This window comes from Teleopsis dalmanni, chromosome 1 (genome assembly GCF_002237135.1).
Source record: "Teleopsis dalmanni isolate 2A chromosome 1, ASM223713v2, whole genome shotgun sequence".
In the NCBI taxonomy this organism is placed as follows: domain Eukaryota; kingdom Metazoa; phylum Arthropoda; class Insecta; order Diptera; family Diopsidae; genus Teleopsis; species Teleopsis dalmanni.
Window position 1 is genome coordinate 230,281,561 of NC_051846.1, and position 11,106 is coordinate 230,292,666.

Consider the following 11,106-nt stretch of genomic DNA (forward strand, 5'->3'; position numbering starts at 1 on the left):
CATGGCAACAAGTACAAGATATTCAACGACGAATTACACAAAAGGATGAAGTCATCAAACACAATACAACGCAAGTTCAAATGATTAATAAAACAATAGGTTTTACCCAACCATCACCACAACTAGGTTTGATAAAACACGCTAGTCAACAGGAACAACTATCACAGCAAGGAAAAAATAGTCCTACTCACATGAAGGACAAAGTAATCGGTTACCCTGCACAAGCAAGAAAATATTATCACGGAACTCAGAATCCAACCATCGTTCAAAATCGGCAGCGACAGATGAAATATCCAAGTATGCTCCAACAGAAGGGTGATGATCACCACATCAGAGACCAACTCAATTTTTACAAAATTTTTAAAACTCCAAAGAAACGAAATCGTGCCACCAGGTAGTATCTCATGTTAACTTCACTTCCCGAAGAAGGAAGGAAATGTAAGGATGGAAATTTTTACCAATTTCCAACCTACATATAACTAGTGTGCAGTTAATACCTGAAATAAAAATTAATTAATTTTTATATAATATTTTAAAAGTAAATAACTTACCATAAACCCACCCCCGCATGCACGTAACTGCACCAGTTGAATAAAACCTGAGATTACATTGAAAATTTAAAAGAATGCAAAATATATTCAAATAAATAAATATTGTACCTACCTTATTTATTTATTATTTAAACTTGTACTTTTAATATTTTTAATATTTATTTTATTATAATAAATAAATATAAATATTTAAAGCCGCCACTACCGACACTAAGCTAAACACGTTTCAAAACAAAACAAATGCACAACACAAGAAACGTCAAAAAAAAAGCTTTTGTGCAAAGAGCTTTGTGTTAAAATTGATGCGCGCGCATATTAACTACGGCGAAAGCGCAAAACAGCAACGACGTCAAAAATCCAAGCCAGCTGTAAACTAAGCTTTGCGCTACGTTAAAGTTTGATCTGATGCTTATATAAGAAGACCCATTTACTTAGAAGAAGTCAGTCAGTGATCAACACGCAAAGTGTTCAGAAGCAGACAGAGGCTCGTTATCAACTTTCGAAGACAAGAGAACGTACCAGGAACTTGGACAGTCAAACACAACATACAAAGTCGGTTGCAGAGCTAAGTATAAACAGAGACTTACATAACAAATTTTCCTTTGATTTGTATATCCCTCCTACAGCCACCGTATATAAGCGTGAACACGTTTATATCCTTTCCCAGTAGCAAATATAAGCGTGAACACGTTCATATCCTGCTATTAAAACCTCATATAAAGCGTGAACACGTTTTATCCCTCCTATAGCCACCGTACATAAGCGTGAACATGTTTATATCCTTTCCCAGTAGCAAATATAAGCGTGAACACGTTCATATCCTGCTATTTAAACCTAATATAAAGCGTGAACACGTTTTATCCCTCCTATAGCCACCGTACATAAGCGTGAACACGTTTATATCCTTTCCCAGTAGCAAATATAAGCGTGAACACGTTCATATCCCGCTATTAAAACCTAATATAAAGCGTGAACACGTTTTAGATCCTTTCCTACTTACTAAGCCATATATATATATAGGCGTGAACACGTCTATAGATAATAACGTCTATAACCCATAAACTTTTCTTCCACAACAGGTATAATAATTTTTATAAATATCGAATATATATGAATAAACATTGTTAGTTTTAAGACAACTTAATAATAAATAAATCTTGAAATCAAACACTGTCTTTATCCTTTAAAAATTTATTGTAACGACCCAGGACCAACCCCTGAGTATTACCCCGGCAAACAGAGCGACGAAAAATTGTCGTTACAAGAATATAGAGTTTATTTTATCCAATTTTAAATATTATTATAGTATTTAATAAATAATAACCAATTATAACAAGAACAATAACAACAACAAAAAATAAAATGGTTTCTTTTAATGTCTGAAATAAAAACGTGGTTTTATGATATTATTGTTATGATTTTAGTAACGTCAGATATATGGGTTCCGCTATGATAAATGCCTTTATAGTTTACATCTAAAGATATTGTGACTTAAAATGTATTACGATTTCGTCACGATATCTTGATGGGTTCAGCTACGATTAATGCCTTTATAACTTACATCTAGTGATATCGAGACTTAAAATATCTCATCATCTCGTCCGGATGTCTTAATACTTGAACACATCATCTAACATTAATTAGTATACTAGTAAGAGCTGAAAGTATTTTTAAAAGTTATTAATAAAAATCACTATTCTGGTGGTTTATCAGACACGCAAACAAATAACTTTAAGACCATTTAAAAGTCTTGAAATGGTTATTACCAGTTTGGGATTTCTAGAGAATGGTTTTCTATATAAACAATACTCTGCGTCATATAAAAGCACATTAACTCAAATAACTTATTAAAAAAAGTAATAATACCTTAGAGAGGCCATTTTTTAAGGGATTTATATGCAATGGGACCGAGGAGCTTAGGATCCTCCTACATATTAATTATTTTTACACAATTTCAATAATGGAAATTCCTGTAAACAACTTATCCTTAGCATATTAAGATTTAGTGGTCTATGATAAAACTTTTAAAAATTCCAAAGATTACCAATACTTTACTCTTAGCATTCTAGGATTTTACATCTTTAGAAAGTGTTAATTGTATTAAAATCCTCTGGATATGAATGTTTGGAAGCTATCTAATAACAAAAGATATTTATCAAAAATCCATGGCTTTGTTATTTGGATTTAATATTAATTGTGCATATCACACCGAATATCACAATTGATTCCAAAGGAGATAAGTGAATATTACTTCGTATATTAATGAATGAATACTATTACAAGGAACCGCAAAGTTATATTCATAGAGTTATTATTAGATTAGGAACTGGGTTTGACTGTTACAATTTGTTTTCGCTATACTCTTTTATATCTTTTTATTTTTATTTTATAATTAACACAATAACAATAATTAATAATTATAATTAATAATTTTGGATTTTAATTAAAAATTTTGGATAATTATAATTAATAATTTTGAAACATTATTTTTTATTTAATAATTTGTAAATCATTTTTAAGACTGCAAGAATCTACAGTTGAACTCATACCCTATCAAGTTATCTATAACACCCAACTGGATCAAAATCGTCATTAATTTATTCTGGAACCATTTGGAGTCTTATCAGTTTGTTCTTAATGTTCACTAACAAGGAGCGATGGGGCCCACTCTACCTTAATAACATTTGTGACTTAAGTCTATATCCAGACACTTAACATAAATTCTTCTGGCTTAAGCTGCATGAATATTGTACGGAAGACCGATAGTGGTGCCATATGACTTATATTAAGTCTTCAGACATATTAATTAACGATGCTTCCTGAAGGGCCTTTCTGTCTGGACGAGGGAAGTTTTTAGTGCGGTTGAAATCTCCCACCGATTAGACTTTCGAGGTTTTCTCCCATTCAAAAAAAAAAATACCTTACATTAGGGTAAGGTACACACTCCACACTCCTTATAAAATATCTTATAAAATGGTAAACTGATTTATTTGGTAAATCTTGAACTGTAATTGTAAATCCTGAAAATAATTTTTACTTGTAAGTTCTTAAGAAAACTGGTTAAAAATATTTGTGATCCTGACTTCGAGAAAGAAACCATATAAGTTTGATACTTCATCCAACACGAAGCTACCTAATACACTACATATAATACGATTTGTGTTTGTCATTGAATTTTTTGCAGTGTACTTTTATCAGTAATATTATAAAATCATGTAAAATACATTTAGTTCAATTCATTATTTTTGTGTTTGGTAGATTGTTGTTGTATTTATTGCTTTTGTTTATTGTTATTAACGTAATTGAACTTTTATAATTGCTTTTTGATTATGTAACTTTGGCATAAATTATGGTTATATATTGTAATAAAAACAACATACCAGAGCGAAGTTAATTAACCTCCACTCTCATTTTTTATGAAAATTCATTTTAATTCCATTTATTTTTTTTAATATGCATAAAAAGGATAATGGTTCTATATGAATATTTATGTTTATTGGAAGCGCGAAAAGGGATTCAAAGAAAATATAAATTCGAAGAGGTAAATTATTGTCAAATAATAATCTTAATATTTATTAAGGACGAAGATCTAAGAACGATAAAATTTACTTGTATTAAATACACGCTTTTTTGTTTACAATTGGAATCGATCTGAATTGTTTTAAAGATACTGAGGTAAATAACAGGAGCACCAAGTATATGCGAAGTAATGATAGTCATAACAGTCTAAAAGTTGAATCCTTAAAAAAACTATTACCGTAAAGTAATGGATTAAGAGGCTCAATATGCCTATACCTCAAAATTGAAGGCAAATCATAATAGAAGAAAGATATGCTGACTCTTTATAAAATTTTACTAAAATAAAAGAGATGTACATCAGTGTTTATTTTAGCGAACACGCAGAGTCGGAAGTAAAAGTGATGATTCACACTATTTATTAATAAATAAGGGCAGTTAGCTGACACTTTGGCTCTTGTATTTATAACTGAATTTATTGTCATAGATTTTATAAAAAGAAAACCATATTGTAATGCGGACATTTCAATGTTTGAGTTAAGTGCTTAAATAAATATTGTTTATAGTTTTAAAATATATTCCAGAATAAGGGTTTCATTTAAAGAACCAAAACGTTTACCGTCATAGATGTCTTAAGTCCTACGTTTAAACTGTATAAAACAATAATTGGCTATCGATAGTTAATTAATATTTTATTTCAACAATATTATTTTTTCTACCAAAAATAAATATGCAAATCTAGAAAGCGCGATTTTCATTGTCGTAGTGTCTGAAGTTTTTCATTGGTCTATATATATTCCAGTTTTTGCTATACAACTGTTACAATTTGTCATATGTTTTTTCAGATACTTTACTCATTATGTCACTACGTTTCTTTCAACAAGATTATTGTTCATTTTTTGGACTATACCAGTGAAGGATATAAAAAATACATATTACCATATATTGTCCATTAAGTACATGAAAATAAAAAAATGGATGACTTTTAATTTTAATATACTTTCCAACTGTTCCCGAGTTTATTTATCTCATCACTGAAGTCATTTTCACAATTGTAATTAAACCGATATAGACGTACGGTACACATCTATATATCTATCTAAGCGGATCTTACATTATTTTTACTATTGATTGATACTACTGTTTCATAAAATATCGCTTCGTGTAATAATAAATGGACTCATTATGTACCATTATAATTACTATGGTATCAGGATTGAAAATGATACGATAACATCAGGACTTCAAAATTAACACTGTACAAACAGAAATCTAGAGGCATAATTCGAGATATGCAAACTGTCTTGATAGTCGCCAGAACGTTCTAGCTTAGACAGTTTCCAATCCATATCAGGATCCTCGACGACTAATGAAGTTTTGATAAACGAAACTAACTGTAACTCAAAATGAAAAAAAAATAAATAAATATATTATAGGGCTAGTACAGTACTTCAATACAATAGAGTAGAGTTGGACGTACTGTTTCATTTTCGATAAAAAGAAATTAAATTTGATTTTAAAATATTTAATTAAATAGTTTTTTAAAAGAGATTTTTTCGAACAGTAGTCACCTACAACAACAAAAAATTTTATTTTTTTTTATATCATTTTTTAATTAATTGAATTTTTGGCTGACCATACAGCTGTATTGAGTATTGCCAAATACCTATCATTAAAGGTCGTGGAAATAATTTTTTGTATTTGATTCTGAGCTTCACATTTGGCAGGACCCGAGTTCGATTCTTGGTACTTGCAGTCTTAAAAATAATTATTTACGAATAATTAAATACAAGAATTATTTCCAAGACCACTGATGATGGGTATTTGGCAATACTCAAAACAGTTGTATGGTCAGCCAAAAATTCAATTAATTAAAAAATAATATAAAAAATAAAATAAAATTTTTTGTTGTTGTAGTTCACTACTGTTCGAAAAAATCTCTTTATGAAATATAATAAATTTCTATTAAAATAAAATAGTCACTTTCGTCTGGAAAATTTGACGTTAAAGTATAACTTATATTCATTAAATAGTTTTAAAATTATATTTGTATTTCTATGACGAAAGAACTATTTTTTAATACCAAGTTTTTTTCAACTGTAGTGAATCACAACAACAATTTTTTATTATTATTTTTATTGAGTTTTTGACTGACCATACAGCTGTTACAAATATTACCAAATACCCATCAGTAGCAGTCTGTTTGGAAATATTAACCATATTTAATTATTTGTAATTAATTTTTGGAGACTGAAGGTACTAAGGGTTTAACTTATACCCTGCCAAACTGCAAGGTCAAAGTCGGTGTTAATTAGGCAACTGACCAAAGGTCCTACTTAATTTGAGGGTTCTAACTTGAAGTTTTGTTAATTTGCTAAGTTACATTAAAAAGAAATTAATGTTTTTATTTAATTTTAATACTTATTTAATATGTCCTTAAACTGGTAATAAAATAAAATTATTCATTTATAGAAAATCAAATTTATTATAAATTTTCTGTATGTACTTCACTTACCATTCACAGTTCGGAGCTGAAAAGAAAAGACCAGAAGAAAAGTTATTACTTTAAATTCTCAAACTTCAGTTCTAGAAGCATTTCAATTAAGTTCCAGATTTTTGCTTTAATAATGCCATCAGACAGCTAAAGAAATTGTGTGCATAAATAATTGGGTGAATCTAAATTTAAAATTGATGTTAACTATAAATTTCTAAGATGGAATATATGACTTCTTAACATATTTATTAAACATACAAAATTACAAGTGCATAAATTTGTTTAAATTTATGCTGTATTAAACGTTAACTGGGTTATCCTTAGACACGGAGCTGCACACAACCCGCACGCACCGCCACACACACCAATGTGTCCCGCGACATAAACCTACACGCCACATAAATCTTCTGTTCCATATAACAAATCGGTTAAGACAACAGGAACACAAAACTACCAAGAAAATGACAACAACAAATTTGCTCCTTTTTACGGCATTAAATTGTGTCTTTATGTATATTTATGCATGCCACGAAATACAACCCTGTAAGCATGTGTGTATGTGTTTATGTGTGAGTTTGTTGTGGCATGACATCCTCAAGGAATATAATAAATGTGTGATTATTTGTAGCTTTTATTATTTTGAGTACGTTCATGGATTTTAGGGGAATGTGGTTAATATGTCTGTGTCTATAAACCTCATTCCCCACACAAACACACACACACACGCACACAGAGTTCTGTACATGAATGTTTGGCGGCAAATGTGCTTCTTCAGGAAAAAAGCTACTTAAAGTAACCGCAAACTCATTCGTACGGGGGTAGAGCAGAGAGCAAATATAAATAATAATACAACACTGAAGATAGCAAATGTTTAGTAACAAAAAATATAAAAGAAAAATATAATAAAAAAATTGCGTTATGAGGTATTGAGGTAATCAAGATATACCAGGGCTTAACGTTGATTTACCTTTTTTTTCTCTTCCTTTTGGAAGGCTCAACAATGCTCCTTTTTTTATTAACAATATTATGTATGAAGATGTTGTAATACTTCTCCGAGCATCCTTAATGCTTTCGGATGATATTTAGGAAATTAAAAAATTTTAGTGAGCATTAAGTTTTTTAAATCTTTTATATTATTCTCGATACTAATTTTTGGTCAAACTTCAATTAAATGGAACTCTTTAAAATTTTTATGAAGAAAATGCACTAACTCTCCATCAAGCAACCTATCCAATAGTTAATGTTAACAAGGCTGCGATCATATTAAGTGATATAGTACATCACAATTTGTGTCCTTCACTTCGTGTGAGCAATGCATTGATATCTCAACTAACGAAAGCTGACACAGGATTAACGTGGCAGTACCACATAATTACAAAACACGAATTTTTTGGAAACTGCTGCAAACTCAAATGTGGAGATATCACAAGGTTTCCAATCAAAAGTCATTAAATTATTGTCAATATGTGGTATAGTATTAATAATACACAGGCATAGAGAGAAAACTTAAAGTCTGCAATGTAAGAGAAGAAATTATAAATAGAGCACGGGCCTCTAAAACGCGTTAGAGGAAGACCCCTAACGACCCAAATCGACAAATTTCGGATGAAAAATCAAAAGCATTCAACAGTTTATAGAATTATTCCCCTTAAGTCTTTAGGATTCCATCTTAAAGGGTCTATATAGAAATAATATTTAATTAAGTCTAATGTTGAGCCTTTTCCGAATTAGTGCATCTGAGCACTTTTACTCTTTGATAGCTGGGGGGTTTCTGCAGAGTCTCATCCATCTCACTGACCAATTTATGTATTCCTTATAAGCTTCGTGATTATTCAATGACTGATCTATGATCTGCGTACCGCTCCGTACGGTTAGTGATTACTCTGAGATTAGATAGTGCTAAGTAGGGCAGCCTGTCGCTATTCGCATATACCTTCAGGGCTCTGTCCGTTCTGTATTTTTTGACCGGATCTATTTTATGGTCTCTTAGCATGCCATTCGTACGGATGTACCATGGCACTTTGAAGAGTAAAAGGCAAATTGATTGCATATGTTAATTGAGTTTTTAATATAAAAATTTATTGCCCTTATAAATTTATTACATAAATTACTCAAATATATATTAAAGTCAAAATTCTTTTGAAGGGAGGTTCACTTTTAATCATTTAATAAATTATATGGAATGCTGCGGGCAGCAACTATAGCTTATAATAAATGCTGTTTGTAACAGATAGAAATGTCAAAAATATAGTTATGGAAGATAGACATATTAATAGTTATTGTCTCAAATAATCTAATTAATCTATCTAATCTATAGTTATGTGAATACATTTCTGTATCACTTCTCACGATCAAGCTATAGTGTCTACTGTATACTATTAATCTAGAGTTAGAGCTAGTGAAGGCAGCGACTGTAGTTTAAATGGATGCATATACTCCACTTCATTTATGAGAATTCTAGTTATTATAGTTTAATCTTGCGCTAGAAATAGTGAGCATATCTTACTAGTTGATTTAAAAGCATTGCTAAGTAACATATCTCTCAACTTCTTTAGAGTGTTTTAGCTGTTTACATAGACGGTTTAATAAAACCGGTTTAATAAAACCGGGACAAATTTTTGAAATTAATGCTAATTTTTAAATTTGAATATAAAGAAAAAGCTGTAACTGTTATTAATTTTGAAGAAGAATGAAAAATAATAATTCTCATACCTGAAATCCATGTAAGCCAACAAAACTACTGAATGCCATCCTTTATATATATAATAATCTTGTAAAATGACCCAAATACTAATGGTGTTTGGAGCATGTAATTTTTTCGATTTGTAAACAAAAAACATATGATTTCCTTAATTAATAATAATAATTAAGGATAATAATTAATTAATAATTAATTAATAATATGAATGGTGAAGAGGAAAAATAAAGCGAACTCTATTGGGAAAGGATACCAGGACTCTCATAATCTAAAATACTGTTAGAGACTTGCAACCTAAAACACTTCAAAGATTGCATAGCATAATCTAAAACAAGCTAAGAATTATTACGGAATTATTGACCGGTCACTGTAGATTGAATAATAATTATCGAAGTTAGGAATTCAATCCAACTCAGACTACAGATACTGTACAGAAGAGAGAGAAACTGCATACCATGTGCTTGGGGAGTGCCCGGCACTGATGCACAAGCAGAACAAACACCTAAGAGAGGATTTCATGGATAATAAAGATTCAAGACTAAGAAAGTTAGGCTCTATACTGTCTTTCATTAAAGAAATTGGACTTGAAGAAACACTCTAACGCAAGTAAGTGCATAATCCTTTCTTTTTTTATTAATAATAATAATATTTGAGCTATGATAATTTGCAATTTCGGTAGTTCTCTCTGTGGAAACCTATTATTTTTTATCTAAAATTAGGGTCCAATAGTAATGGACACAGATTAAAAAAAAAAAAAATTTAATGGGTTGAGTCTGGAAATAGAACCAATTAATTACCTTAATAAATGGAATTGAAGTTATAATTTCTAAAAATATTATTAACACTCAATTATTTCAAGATTGATTGAAATGTTCCAAGGAACTAATTACTTTTTGTATTTAAACTCTTTAAGCTCTTTCGTATCTCAACTTTTTCTTCATTCTAACTTATCAGACTTAAAGTTAAAATTTTCAAACATTTCTCGTTTAACCTATAAACTTCAAGAAGTTATAATTTGCTCATATTACCGCGATTAACCTTGAATGTAAGCTGAAAAGAATAAGTTTTGCTGGATAGTTCCAAGTCAACTCTACGTTGGTACATGCCCCACCCCCACCCACCACCTAACGCTTTTTCTGCATAATGAAGGCAATCAGCGGCGCCTGTGTTTGAAGTGCAGTATTCCGTACATTTTTTTGTGTCGTTTGCGCCATTTTATGAATACGCGCGCGTATTATTTAACGCGTCAAATGGGATTATGGCACTTTAACTATGTTGTGACTTTGTCCCCCGCCACACTATGTTTGTGTATTGTAGCGTTGCCACGTGCTTGTACTCCAGCTCATACACACATGGGCGTATGTTGGCGCCTGTTCGCAAGTCACCAGTGTGGAGCGAGCGAACGTAAACAAAAGCTAACGAAGCTAAACTCATTTAATGTGGCAAAAAGTGTAAGACGCGTCGGAAACCGTGGATGGGGCGCTGTTATGGGTACTGCTACTTGCGCTTTAAATTTGCTAATATGGCAACATTGGCACATTTGTACAACTCAGCGGGCTTATTGCTGCTATAAAATTGTTTATTTATGTTTGCGTGTGTGATTACAGGGCATATGTGCCGGTTGGTAGATTATGTGTGGTTATATGTGCCGATGTGAGGCGGTATTAGGCGGTACCAAGCGGTGTGAGACGATATAAGGCGTTGTGAGCTGATATGTGTGGTTGTTACTGCATCTCATCCCGTTTGGCGTACACGTATTATAATATTAAATGCGTTAAGAAAACAATTTAGCAAATTCTTTTTAATCTGGATTTCATTTTGCTGTAGCGTCATCCTTAAATTGATTC